The sequence below is a fragment of the Lissotriton vulgaris genome, chromosome 12 (assembly GCF_964263255.1).
Source record: "Lissotriton vulgaris chromosome 12, aLisVul1.2, whole genome shotgun sequence".
In the NCBI taxonomy this organism is placed as follows: Eukaryota; Metazoa; Chordata; class Amphibia; order Caudata; family Salamandridae; genus Lissotriton; species Lissotriton vulgaris.
In genome coordinates this window covers 443,120,291-443,133,393 of record NC_141700.1, presented here as the reverse complement: position 1 = coordinate 443,133,393, position 13,103 = coordinate 443,120,291, and the positions used below count along the sequence as shown (strand labels likewise).

Genomic DNA, 13,103 nt, shown 5'->3' with positions numbered 1-13,103 from the left:
TATATTTTAAAATGATATGAATAGGGTAAACTTCAAATTAGAGAGGTGTTTTTGAATAAGTGAAGAGTCTTCATTCATCTTAAGTGTTTGAGTAGAGAAGTGTGTGAACTTAGAAAAGAATATGAAAGTGAAAAAGCAATATTCTCTTGAACACCATAGAGAAAAGTGTTTCAAATTTAAGAATCAAGTGGGTGCTGTGGCTTAGCTGGTTAAAGCGCCTGTCTAGTAAACAGGAGATTCTGAGTTCAACTCTCAGCCGTGCCTTCCTTTTCTCATTGTTATATAATAAATCATTTTCATTAGGTCTTATTCCGATACAATTAAAATATAAAAGTCTGATTCATCTTACTGTTGAACAGATCAGCTTTAACCTTATAAAAACCCAAGTATTTTCAAGATTATAGAATGAATACTGTTATTTCAAAATGAAAAAAATACATATCTATGAGAAAGACATAGATGAAATGTCTACCTAGATTGGAGCAATATTATTACCTTCATGAAAAAAAATTGTAAAGAATTCAAGAAATGAAATTGGGTTTTATAAGAGTACCTGTTTATTAAAACATATTAATCCTTGCGTAGTGATTGAGTATCTTTTCGTGTTTAAGATTACAATACATATAAAGAAGAATTTATAACAGAAAACACATTTTCATCATCAACAATAAATTATTTATGCATTTTTTACTATTACCGTTGGTGCTGTGGCTTAGTGGTTAAAGCTCCTGTCTCGTAAACAGGAAATCCTGAGTTCAAATCTCAGCAGCATTTAACTGTTTTCTCCATGCTTTCCGAGTAATTTTCATCAAACAAGTGTTGAATACAATTTAAGTATAAACATCTGGTTCTATGAACTTTAGAATGTTATCCTAAAAATTAAATAAAATACTTGGTATTGTGAAGATTTTTGTAGGAATGCATTGATTGAAATAGGGAAAAGAAAATGACAAAGAACAAGATAGAGGTGAATGATCACTCTATTGTTGAATTCAACTAATCCATTCTTCAGCAAGGTATATTTTAAAATGATATGAATAGGGTAAACTTCAAATTAGAGAGGTGTTTTTGAATAAGTGAAGAGTCTTCATTCATCTTAAGTGTTTGAGTAGAGAAGTGTGTGAACTTAGAAAAGAATATGAAAGTGAAAAAGCAATATTCTCTTGAACACCATAAAGAAAAGTGTTTCAAATTTAAGAATCAAGTGGGTGCTGTGGCTTAGCTGGTTAAAGCGCCTGTCTAGTAAACAGGAGATCCTGAGTTCAACTCTCAGCAGTGCCTTGCTTTTCTCATTGTTATATAATAAATCATTTTCATTAGGTCTTATTCCGATACAATTAAAATATGAAAGTCTGATTCATCTTACTGTTGAACAGATCAGCTTTAACCTTATAAAAACCCAAGTATTTTCAAGATTATAGAATGAATACTGTTATTGCAAAATGAAAAAAATACATATCTATGAGAAAGACGTAGATGAAATGTCAACCTAGAATGGAGCAATATTATTACCTTCATGAAAAAAATTGTAAAGAATTCAAGAAATGAAATTGGGTTTTATAAGAGTACCTGTTTATTAAAACATATGAATCCTTGCGTAGTGATTGAGTATCTTTTCGTGTTTGAGATTACAATACATATAAAGAAGAATTTATAGCAGAAAACACATTTTCATCATCAACAATACATTCTTTATGCATTTTTTACTATTACCGTTGGTGCTGTGGCTTAGTGGTTAAAGTTCCTGTCTCGTAAACAGGAAATCCTGAATTCAAATCTCAGCAGCATTTAACTGTTTTCTCCATGCTTTCCGAGTAATTTTCATCAAACAAGTGTTGAATACGATTTAAGTATAAACATCTGGTTCTATGAACTTTAGAATGTTATCCTAAAAATTAAATTAAATACTTGGTATTGTGAAGATTTTTGTAGGAATGCATTGATTGAAATAGGGAAAAGAAAATGACAAAGAACAAGATAGAGGTGAATGATCACTCTATTGTTGAATTCAACTAATCCATTCTTCAGCAAGGTATATTTTAAAATGATAGGAATAGGGTAAACTTCAAATTAGAGAGGTGTTTTTGAATAAGTGAAGAGTCTTCATTCATCTTAAGTTTATGAGTAGAGAAGTGTGTGAACTTAGAAAAGACTATGAAAGTGAAAAAGCAATATTCTCTTGAACAGCATAAAGAAAAGTGTTTCAAACTTAAGAATCAAGTGGGTGCTGTGGCTTAGCTGGTTAAAGCGCCTGTTTAGTAAAAAGGAGATCCTGAGTTCAACTCTCAGCAGCGCCTTGCTTTTCTCATTGTTATATAACAAATCATTTTCATTAGGTCTTATTCCAATACAATTAAAATATAAAAATCTGATTAATCTTACTGTTGAACAGATCATCTTAAACCTTATAAAAACCCAAGTATTTCCAAGATTATAGAATGAATACTGTTATTGCAAAATGAAAAAAATACATATCTATGAGAAAGACGTAGATGAAATTTCTACCTAGATTTGAGCAATATTAATACCTTCATGAAAAAAAATTGTAAAGAATTCAAGAAATGAAATTGGGTTTTATAAGAGTACCTGTTTATTAAAACATATTAATCCTTGCGTAGTGATTGAGTATCTTTTCGTGTTTAAGATTGCAATACATATAAAGAAGAATTTATGGCAGAAACACATTTTCATCATCAACAATAAATTATTTATGCATTTTTTACTATTAACGTTGCTGCTGTGGCTTAGTGGTTAAAGTGCCTGTCTGGTAAACAGGAAATCATGAGTTCAAATCTCAGCATCACCTAACTGTTTTCTCCATGCTTTCCGAATAATTTACATCAAACAAGTGTTGAATACAATTTAAGAATAAACATCTGGTTCTATGAACTTTAGAATAAGTTATCTTAAACATTAAATAAAATGCTTGGTATTGTGAAGATTTTTGTAGGAATGCATTGACTGAAATAGGGAAAAGAAAATGACAAAGAACAAGATAGAGGTGAATGATCACTCTATTGTTGAATTCAACTAATCTATTCTTCAGGAAGGTATATTTTAAAATGATATGAATAGGGTAAACTTCAAATTAGAGAGGTGTTTTTGAATAAGTGAAGAGTCTTCATTCATCTTAAGTGTTTGAGTAGAGAAGTGTGTGAACTTAGAAAAGAATATGAAAGTGAAAAAGCAATATTCTCTTGAACACCATAAAGAAAAGTGTTTCAAATTTAAGAATTAAGTGGGTGCTGTGGCTTAGCTGGTTAAAGCGCTTGTCTAGTAAACAGGAAATCATGAGTTCAAATCTCAGCATCACCTAACTGTTTTCTCCATGCTTTCCGAATAATTTACATCAAACAAGTGTTGAATACAATTTAAGAATAAACATCTGGTTCTATGAACTTTAGAATAAGTTATCTTAAACATTAAATAAAATGGTTGGTATTGTGAAGATTTTTGTAGGAATGCATTGGCTGAAATAGGGAAAAGAAAATGACAAAGAACAAGATAGAGGTGAATGATCACTCTATTGTTGAATTCAACTAATCTATTCTTCAGGAAGGTATATTTTAAAATGATATGAATAGGGTAAACTTCAAATTAGAGAGGTGTTTTTGAATAAGTGAAGAGTCTTCATTCATCTTAAGTGTTTGAGTAGAGAAGTGTGTGAACTTAGAAAAGAATATGAAAGTGAAAAAGCAATATTCTCTTGAACACCATAAAGAAAAGTGTTTCAAATTTGAGAATTAAGTGGGTGCTGTGGCTTAGCTGGTTAAAGCGCTTGTCTAGTAAACAGGAGATCCTGAGTTCAACTCTCAGCAGTGCCTTGCTTTTCTCATTGTTATATAATACATCATTTTCATAAGGTCTTATTCCGATACAATTAAAATATAAAAGTCTGATTCATCTTACTGTTGAACAGATCATCTTTAACCTTATAAAAACCCAAGTATTTTCAAGATTATAGAATGAATACTGTTATTGCAAAATGAAAAAAATACATATCTATGAGAAAGATGTAGATGAAATGTCTACCTAGATTGGAGCAATATTATTACCTTCATGAAAAAAATTTGTAAAGAATTCAAGAAATGAAATTGGGTTTTATAAGAGTACCTGTTTATTAAAACATATTAATCCTTGCGTAGTGATTGAGTATCTTTTCGTGTTTAAGATTACAATACATATAAAGAAGAATTTATAGCAGAAAGCACATTTTCATCATCAACAATAAATTATTTATGCATTTTTTACTATTACCGTTGGTGCTGTGGCTTAGTGGTTAAAGCTCCTGTCTCGTAAACAGGAAATCCTGAGTTCAAATCTCAGCAGCATTTAACTGTTTTCTCCATGCTTTCCGAGTAATTTTCATCAAACAAGTGTTGAATACAATTTAAGTATAAACATCTGGTTCTATGAACTTTAGAATGTTATCTTAAAAATTAAATAAAATACTTGGTATTGTGAAGATTTTTGTAGGAATGCATTGATTGAAATAGGGAAAAGAAAATGACAAAGAACAAGATAGAGGTGAATGATCACTCTATTGTTGAATTCAACTAATCCATTCTTCAGCAAGGTATATTTTAAAATGATATGAATAGGGTAAACTTCAAATTAGAGAGGTGTTTTTGAATAAGTGAAGAGTCTTCATTCATCTTAAGTTCATGAGTAGAGAAGTGTGTGAACTTAGAAAAGAATATGAAAGTGAAAAAGCAATATTCTCTTGAACAGCATAAAGAAAAGTGTTTCAAAATTAAGAATCAAATGGGTGCTGTGGCTTAGCTGGTTAAAGCGCCTGTTTAGTAAAAAGGAGATCCTGAGTTCAACTCTCAGCAGCGCCTTGCTTTTCTCATTGTTATATAACAAATCATTTTCATTAGGTCTTATTCCGATACAATTAAAATATAAAAATCTGATTCATTTTACTGTTGAACAGATCATCTTTAACCTTATAAAAACCCAAGTATTTTCAAGATTATAGAATGAATACTGTTATAGCAAAATGAAAAAAATACATATCTATGAGAAAGACGTAGATGAAATTTCTACCTAGATTTGAGCAATATTAATACCTTCATGAAAAAAAATTGTAAAGAATTCAAGAAATGAAATTGGGTTTTATAAGAGTACCTGTTTATTAAAACATATCAATCCTTGCATAGTGATTGAGTATCTTTTCGTGTTTAAGATTACAATACATATAAAGAAGAATTTATAGCAGAAAACACATTTTCATCATCAACAATAAATTCTTTATGCATTTTTCACTATTACCGTTGGTGCTGTGGCTTAGTGGTTAAAGCTCCTGTCTCGTAAACAGGAAATCCTGAGTTCAAATCTCAGCGGCATTTAACTGTTTTCTCCATGCTTTCCGAGTAATTTTCATCAAACAAGTGTTGAATACAATTTAAGTATAAACATCTGGTTCTATGAACTTTAGAATGTTATCCTAAAAATTAAATAAAATACTTGGTATTGTGAAGATTTTTGTAGGAATGCATTGATTGAAATAGGGAAAAGAAAATGACAAAGAACAAGATAGAGGTGAATGATCACTCTATTGTTGAATTCAACTAATCCATTCTTCAGCAAGGTATATTTTAAAATGATATGAATAGGGTAAACTTCAAATTAGAGAGGTGTTTTTGAATAAGTGAAGAGTCTTCATTCATCTTAAGTGTTTGAGTAGAGAAGTGTGTGAACTTAGAAAAGAATATGAAAGTGAAAAAGCAATATTCTCTTGAACACCATAGAGAAAAGTGTTTCAAATTTAAGAATCAAGTGGGTGCTGTGGCTTAGCTGGTTAAAGCGCCTGTCTAGTAAACAGGAGATTCTGAGTTCAACTCTCAGCCGTGCCTTCCTTTTCTCATTGTTATATAATAAATCATTTTCATTAGGTCTAATTCCGATACAATTAAAATATAAAAGTCTGATTCATCTTACTGTTGAACAGATCAGCTTTAACCTTATAAAAACCCAAGTATTTTCAAGATTATAGAATGAATACTGTTATTGCAAAATGAAAAAAATACATATCTATGAGAAAGACATAGATGAAATGTCTACCTAGATTGGAGCAATATTATTACCTTCATGAAAAAAAATTGTAAAGAATTCAAGAAATGAAATTGGGTTTTATAAGAGTACCTGTTTATTAAAACATATTAATCCTTGCGTAGTGATTGAGTATCTTTTCGTGTTTAAGATTACAATACATATAAAGAAGAATTTATAGCAGAAAACACATTTTCATCATCAACAATAAATTATTTATGCATTTTTTACTATTACCGTTGGTGCTGTGGCTTAGTGGTTAAAGCTCCTGTCTCGTAAACAGGAAATCCTGAGTTCAAATTTCAGCAGCATTTAACTGTTTTCTCCATGCTTTCCGAGTAATTTTCATCAAACAAGTGTTGAATACAATTTAAGTATAAACATCTGGTTCTATGAACTTTAGAATGTTATCCTAAAAATTAAATAAAATACTTGGTATTGTGAAGATTTTTGTAGGAATGCATTGATTGAAATAGGGAAAAGAAAATGACAAAGAACAAGATAGAGGTGAATGATCACTCTATTGTTGAATTCAACTAATCCATTCTTCAGCAAGGTATATTTTAAAATGATATGAATAGGGTAAACTTCAAATTAGAGAGGTGTTTTTGAATAAGTGAAGAGTCTTCATTCATCTTAAGTGTTTGAGTAGAGAAGTGTGTGAACTTAGAAAAGAATATGAAAGTGAAAAAGCAATATTCTCTTGAACACCATAAAGAAAAGTGTTTCAAATTTAAGAATCAAGTGGGTGCTGTGGCTTAGCTGGTTAAAGCGCCTGTCTAGTAAACAGGAGATCCTGAGTTCAACTCTCAGCAGTGCCTTGCTTTTCTCATTGTTATATAATAAATCATTTTCATTAGGTCTTATTCCGATACAATTAAAATATAAAAGTCTGATTCATCTTACTGTTGAACAGATCAGCTTTAACCTTATAAAAACCCAAGTATTTTCAAGATTATAGAATGAATACTGTTATTTCAAAATGAAAAAAATACATATCTATGAGAAAGACATAGATGAAATGTCTACCTAGATTGGAGCAATATTATTACCTTCATGAAAAAAAATTGTAAAGAATTCAAGAAATGAAATTGGGTTTTATAAGAGTACCTGTTTATTAAAACATATTAATCCTTGCGTAGTGATTGAGTATCTTTTCGTGTTTAAGATTACAATACATATAAAGAAGAATTTATAACAGAAAACACATTTTCATCATCAACAATAAATTATTTATGCATTTTTTACTATTACCGTTGGTGCTGTGGCTTAGTGGTTAAAGCTCCTGTCTCGTAAACAGGAAATCCTGAGTTCAAATCTCAGCAGCATTTAACTGTTTTCTCCATGCTTTCCGAGTAATTTTCATCAAACAAGTGTTGAATACAATTTAAGTATAAACATCTGGTTCTATGAACTTTAGAATGTTATCCTAAAAATTAAATAAAATACTTGGTATTGTGAAGATTTTTGTAGGAATGCATTGATTGAAATAGGGAAAAGAAAATGACAAAGAACAAGATAGAGGTGAATGATCACTCTATTGTTGAATTCAACTAATCCATTCTTCAGCAAGGTATATTTTAAAATGATATGAATAGGGTAAACTTCAAATTAGAGAGGTGTTTTTGAATAAGTGAAGAGTCTTCATTCATCTTAAGTGTTTGAGTAGAGAAGTGTGTGAACTTAGAAAAGAATATGAAAGTGAAAAAGCAATATTCTCTTGAACACCATAAAGAAAAGTGTTTCAAATTTAAGAATCAAGTGGGTGCTGTGGCTTAGCTGGTTAAAGCGCCTGTCTAGTAAACAGGAGATCCTGAGTTCAACTCTCAGCAGTGCCTTGCTTTTCTCATTGTTATATAATAAATCATTTTCATTAGGTCTTATTCCGATACAATTAAAATATGAAAGTCTGATTCATCTTACTGTTGAACAGATCAGCTTTAACCTTATAAAAACCCAAGTATTTTCAAGATTATAGAATGAATACTGTTATTGCAAAATGAAAAAAATACATATCTATGAGAAAGACGTAGATGAAATGTCAACCTAGAATGGAGCAATATTATTACCTTCATGAAAAAAATTGTAAAGAATTCAAGAAATGAAATTGGGTTTTATAAGAGTACCTGTTTATTAAAACATATGAATCCTTGCGTAGTGATTGAGTATCTTTTCGTGTTTGAGATTACAATACATATAAAGAAGAATTTATAGCAGAAAACACATTTTCATCATCAACAATACATTCTTTATGCATTTTTTACTATTACCGTTGGTGCTGTGGCTTAGTGGTTAAAGTTCCTGTCTCGTAAACAGGAAATCCTGAATTCAAATCTCAGCAGCATTTAACTGTTTTCTCCATGCTTTCCGAGTAATTTTCATCAAACAAGTGTTGAATACGATTTAAGTATAAACATCTGGTTCTATGAACTTTAGAATGTTATCCTAAAAATTAAATTAAATACTTGGTATTGTGAAGATTTTTGTAGGAATGCATTGATTGAAATAGGGAAAAGAAAATGACAAAGAACAAGATAGAGGTGAATGATCACTCTATTGTTGAATTCAACTAATCCATTCTTCAGCAAGGTATATTTTAAAATGATAGGAATAGGGTAAACTTCAAATTAGAGAGGTGTTTTTGAATAAGTGAAGAGTCTTCATTCATCTTAAGTTTATGAGTAGAGAAGTGTGTGAACTTAGAAAAGACTATGAAAGTGAAAAAGCAATATTCTCTTGAACAGCATAAAGAAAAGTGTTTCAAACTTAAGAATCAAGTGGGTGCTGTGGCTTAGCTGGTTAAAGCGCCTGTTTAGTAAAAAGGAGATCCTGAGTTCAACTCTCAGAAGCGCCTTGCTTTTCTCATTGTTATATAACAAATCATTTTCATTAGGTCTTATTCCAATACAATTAAAATATAAAAATCTGATTAATCTTACTGTTGAACAGATCATCTTAAACCTTATAAAAACCCAAGTATTTCCAAGATTATAGAATGAATACTGTTATTGCAAAATGAAAAAAAAATACATATCTATGAGAAAGACGTAGATGAAATTTCTACCTAGATTTGAGCAATATTAATACCTTCATGAAAAAAAATTGTAAAGAATTCAAGAAATGAAATTGGGTTTTATAAGAGTACCTGTTTATTAAAACATATTAATCCTTGCGTAGTGATTGAGTATCTTTTCGTGTTTAAGATTGCAATACATATAAAGAAGAATTTATGGCAGAAACACATTTTCATCATCAACAATAAATTATTTATGCATTTTTTACTATTAACGTTGCTGCTGTGGCTTAGTGGTTAAAGTGCCTGTCTGGTAAACAGGAAATCATGAGTTCAAATCTCAGCATCACCTAACTGTTTTCTCCATGCTTTCCGAATAATTTACATCAAACAAGTGTTGAATACAATTTAAGAATAAACATCTGGTTCTATGAACTTTAGAATAAGTTATCTTAAACATTAAATAAAATGCTTGGTATTGTGAAGATTTTTGTAGGAATGCATTGACTGAAATAGGGAAAAGAAAATGACAAAGAACAAGATAGAGGTGAATGATCACTCTATTGTTGAATTCAACTAATCTATTCTTCAGGAAGGTATATTTTAAAATGATATGAATAGGGTAAACTTCAAATTAGAGAGGTGTTTTTGAATAAGTGAAGAGTCTTCATTCATCTTAAGTGTTTGAGTAGAGAAGTGTGTGAACTTAGAAAAGAATATGAAAGTGAAAAAGCAATATTCTCTTGAACACCATAAAGAAAAGTGTTTCAAATTTAAGAATTAAGTGGGTGCTGTGGCTTAGCTGGTTAAAGCGCTTGTCTAGTAAACAGGAAATCATGAGTTCAAATCTCAGCATCACCTAACTGTTTTCTCCATGCTTTCCGAATAATTTACATCAAACAAGTGTTGAATACAATTTAAGAATAAACATCTGGTTCTATGAACTTTAGAATAAGTTATCTTAAACATTAAATAAAATGGTTGGTATTGTGAAGATTTTTGTAGGAATGCATTGGCTGAAATAGGGAAAAGAAAATGACAAAGAACAAGATAGAGGTGAATGATCACTCTATTGTTGAATTCAACTAATCTATTCTTCAGGAAGGTATATTTTAAAATGATATGAATAGGGTAAACTTCAAATTAGAGAGGTGTTTTTGAATAAGTGAAGAGTCTTCATTCATCTTAAGTGTTTGAGTAGAGAAGTGTGTGAACTTAGAAAAGAATATGAAAGTGAAAAAGCAATATTCTCTTGAACACCATAAAGAAAAGTGTTTCAAATTTAAGAATTAAGTGGGTGCTGTGGCTTAGCTGGTTAAAGCGCTTGTCTAGTAAACAGGAGATCCTGAGTTCAACTCTCAGCAGTGCCTTGCTTTTCTCATTGTTATATAATACATCATTTTCATAAGGTCTTATTCCGATACAATTAAAATATAAAAGTCTGATTCATCTTACTGTTGAACAGATCATCTTTAACCTTATAAAAACCCAAGTATTTTCAAGATTATAGAATGAATACTGTTATTGCAAAATGAAAAAAATACATATCTATGAGAAAGATGTAGATAAAATGTCTACCTAGATTGGAGCAATATTATTACCTTCATGAAAAAAATTTGTAAAGAATTCAAGAAATGAAATTGGGTTTTATAAGAGTACCTGTTTATTAAAACATATTAATCCTTGCGTAGTGATTGAGTATCTTTTCGTGTTTAAGATTACAATACATATAAAGAAGAATTTATAGCAGAAAGCACATTTTCATCATCAACAATAAATTATTTATGCATTTTTTACTATTACCGTTGGTGCTGTGGCTTAGTGGTTAAAGCTCCTGTCTCGTAAACAGGAAATCCGGAGTTCAAATCTCAGCAGCATTTAACTGTTTTCTCCATGCTTTCCGAGTAATTTTCATCAAACAAGTGTTGAATACAATTTAAGTATAAACATCTGGTTCTATGAACTTTAGAATGTTATCTTAAAAATTAAATAAAATACTTGGTATTGTGAAGATTTTTGTAGGAATGCATTGATTGAAATAGGGAAAAGAAAATGACAAAGAACAAGATAGAGGTGAATGATCACTCTATTGTTGAATTCAACTAATCCATTCTTCAGCAAGGTATATTTTAAAATGATATGAATAGGGTAAACTTCAAATTAGAGAGGTGTTTTTGAATAAGTGAAGAGTCTTCATTCATCTTAAGTTCATGAGTAGAGAAGTGTGTGAACTTAGAAAAGAATATGAAAGTGAAAAAGCAATATTCTCTTGAACAGCATAAAGAAAAGTGTTTCAAAATTAAGAATCAAATGGGTGCTGTGGCTTAGCTGGTTAAAGCGCCTGTTTAGTAAAAAGGAGATCCTGAGTTCAACTCTCAGCAGCGCCTTGCTTTTCTCATTGTTATATAACAAATCATTTTCATTAGGTCTTATTCCGATACAATTAAAATATAAAAATCTGATTCATTTTACTGTTGAACAGATCATCTTTAACCTTATAAAAACCCAAGTATTTTCAAGATTATAGAATGAATACTGTTATAGCAAAATGAAAAAAATACATATCTATGAGAAAGACGTAGATGAAATTTCTACCTAGATTTGAGCAATATTAATACCTTCATGAAAAAAAATTGTAAAGAATTCAAGAAATGAAATTGGGTTTTATAAGAGTACCTGTTTATTAAAACATATCAATCCTTGCATAGTGATTGAGTATCTTTTCGTGTTTAAGATTACAATACATATAAAGAAGAATTTATAGCAGAAAACACATTTTCATCATCAACAATAAATTCTTTATGCATTTTTCACTATTACCGTTGGTGCTGTGGCTTAGTGGTTAAAGCTCCTGTCTCGTAAACAGGAAATCCTGAGTTCAAATCTCAGCGGCATTTAACTGTTTTCTCCATGCTTTCCGAGTAATTTTCATCAAACAAGTGTTGAATACAATTTAAGTATAAACATCTGGTTCTATGAACTTTAGAATGTTATCCTAAAAATTAAATAAAATACTTGGTATTGTGAAGATTTTTGTAGGAATGCATTGATTGAAATAGGGAAAAGAAAATGACAAAGAACAAGATAGAGGTGAATGATCACTCTATTGTTGAATTCAACTAATCCATTCTTCAGCAAGGTATATTTTAAAATGATATGAATAGGGTAAACTTCAAATTAGAGAGGTGTTTTTGAATAAGTGAAGAGTCTTCATTCATCTTAAGTGTTTGAGTAGAGAAGTGTGTGAACTTAGAAAAGAATATGAAAGTGAAAAAGCAATATTCTCTTGAACACCATAGAGAAAAGTGTTTCAAATTTAAGAATCAAGTGGGTGCTGTGGCTTAGCTGGTTAAAGCGCCTGTCTAGTAAACAGGAGATTCTGAGTTCAACTCTCAGCCGTGCCTTCCTTTTCTCATTGTTATATAATAAATCATTTTCATTAGGTCTAATTCCGATACAATTAAAATATAAAAGTCTGATTCATCTTACTGTTGAACAGATCAGCTTTAACCTTATAAAAACCCAAGTATTTTCAAGATTATAGAATGAATACTGTTATTGCAAAATGAAAAAAATACATATCTATGAGAAAGACATAGATGAAATGTCTACCTAGATTGGAGCAATATTATTACCTTCATGAAAAAAAATTGTAAAGAATTCAAGAAATGAAATTGGGTTTTATAAGAGTACCTGTTTATTAAAACATATTAATCCTTGCGTAGTGATTGAGTATCTTTTCGTGTTTAAGATTACAATACATATAAAGAAGAATTTATAGCAGAAAACACATTTTCATCATCAACAATAAATTATTTATGCATTTTTTACTATTACCGTTGGTGCTGTGGCTTAGTGGTTAAAGCTCCTGTCTCGTAAACAGGAAATCCTGAGTTCAAATTTCAGCAGCATTTAACTGTTTTCTCCATGCTTTCCGAGTAATTTTCATCAAACAAGTGTTGAATACAATTTAAGTATAAACATCTGGTTCTATGAACTTTAGAATGTTATCCTAAAAATTAAATAAAATACTTGG

General features: G+C 30.1%; 8 non-coding genes across 8 annotated transcripts; all 8 read left to right on the top strand.

Annotated features, from left to right (window-relative positions):
• The first annotated feature begins 701 nt into the window (after window positions 1-701).
• On the top strand, window positions 702-774 carry TRNAT-CGU (transfer RNA threonine (anticodon CGU)). The gene has a single exon. It is a non-coding gene; the product is annotated as a tRNA-Thr (tRNA).
• Window positions 775-1,207: 433 nt separating this feature from the next.
• TRNAT-AGU (transfer RNA threonine (anticodon AGU)) lies at window positions 1,208-1,281 on the top strand. The gene has a single exon. It is a non-coding gene; the product is annotated as a tRNA-Thr (tRNA).
• Window positions 1,282-3,750: 2,469 nt separating this feature from the next.
• On the top strand, window positions 3,751-3,824 carry TRNAT-AGU (transfer RNA threonine (anticodon AGU)). Its single transcript has one exon. It is a non-coding gene; the product is annotated as a tRNA-Thr (tRNA).
• A 437-nt stretch (window positions 3,825-4,261) lies between these two features.
• Window positions 4,262-4,334, top strand: TRNAT-CGU (transfer RNA threonine (anticodon CGU)). The gene has a single exon. It is a non-coding gene; the product is annotated as a tRNA-Thr (tRNA).
• Window positions 4,335-6,801: 2,467 nt separating this feature from the next.
• On the top strand, window positions 6,802-6,875 carry TRNAT-AGU (transfer RNA threonine (anticodon AGU)). Its single transcript has one exon. It is a non-coding gene; the product is annotated as a tRNA-Thr (tRNA).
• Window positions 6,876-7,312: 437 nt separating this feature from the next.
• On the top strand, window positions 7,313-7,385 carry TRNAT-CGU (transfer RNA threonine (anticodon CGU)). The gene has a single exon. It is a non-coding gene; the product is annotated as a tRNA-Thr (tRNA).
• Window positions 7,386-7,818: 433 nt separating this feature from the next.
• Window positions 7,819-7,892, top strand: TRNAT-AGU (transfer RNA threonine (anticodon AGU)). The gene has a single exon. It is a non-coding gene; the product is annotated as a tRNA-Thr (tRNA).
• Window positions 7,893-10,363: 2,471 nt separating this feature from the next.
• On the top strand, window positions 10,364-10,437 carry TRNAT-AGU (transfer RNA threonine (anticodon AGU)). Its single transcript has one exon. It is a non-coding gene; the product is annotated as a tRNA-Thr (tRNA).
• Window positions 10,438-13,103: the final 2,666 nt, after the last annotated feature.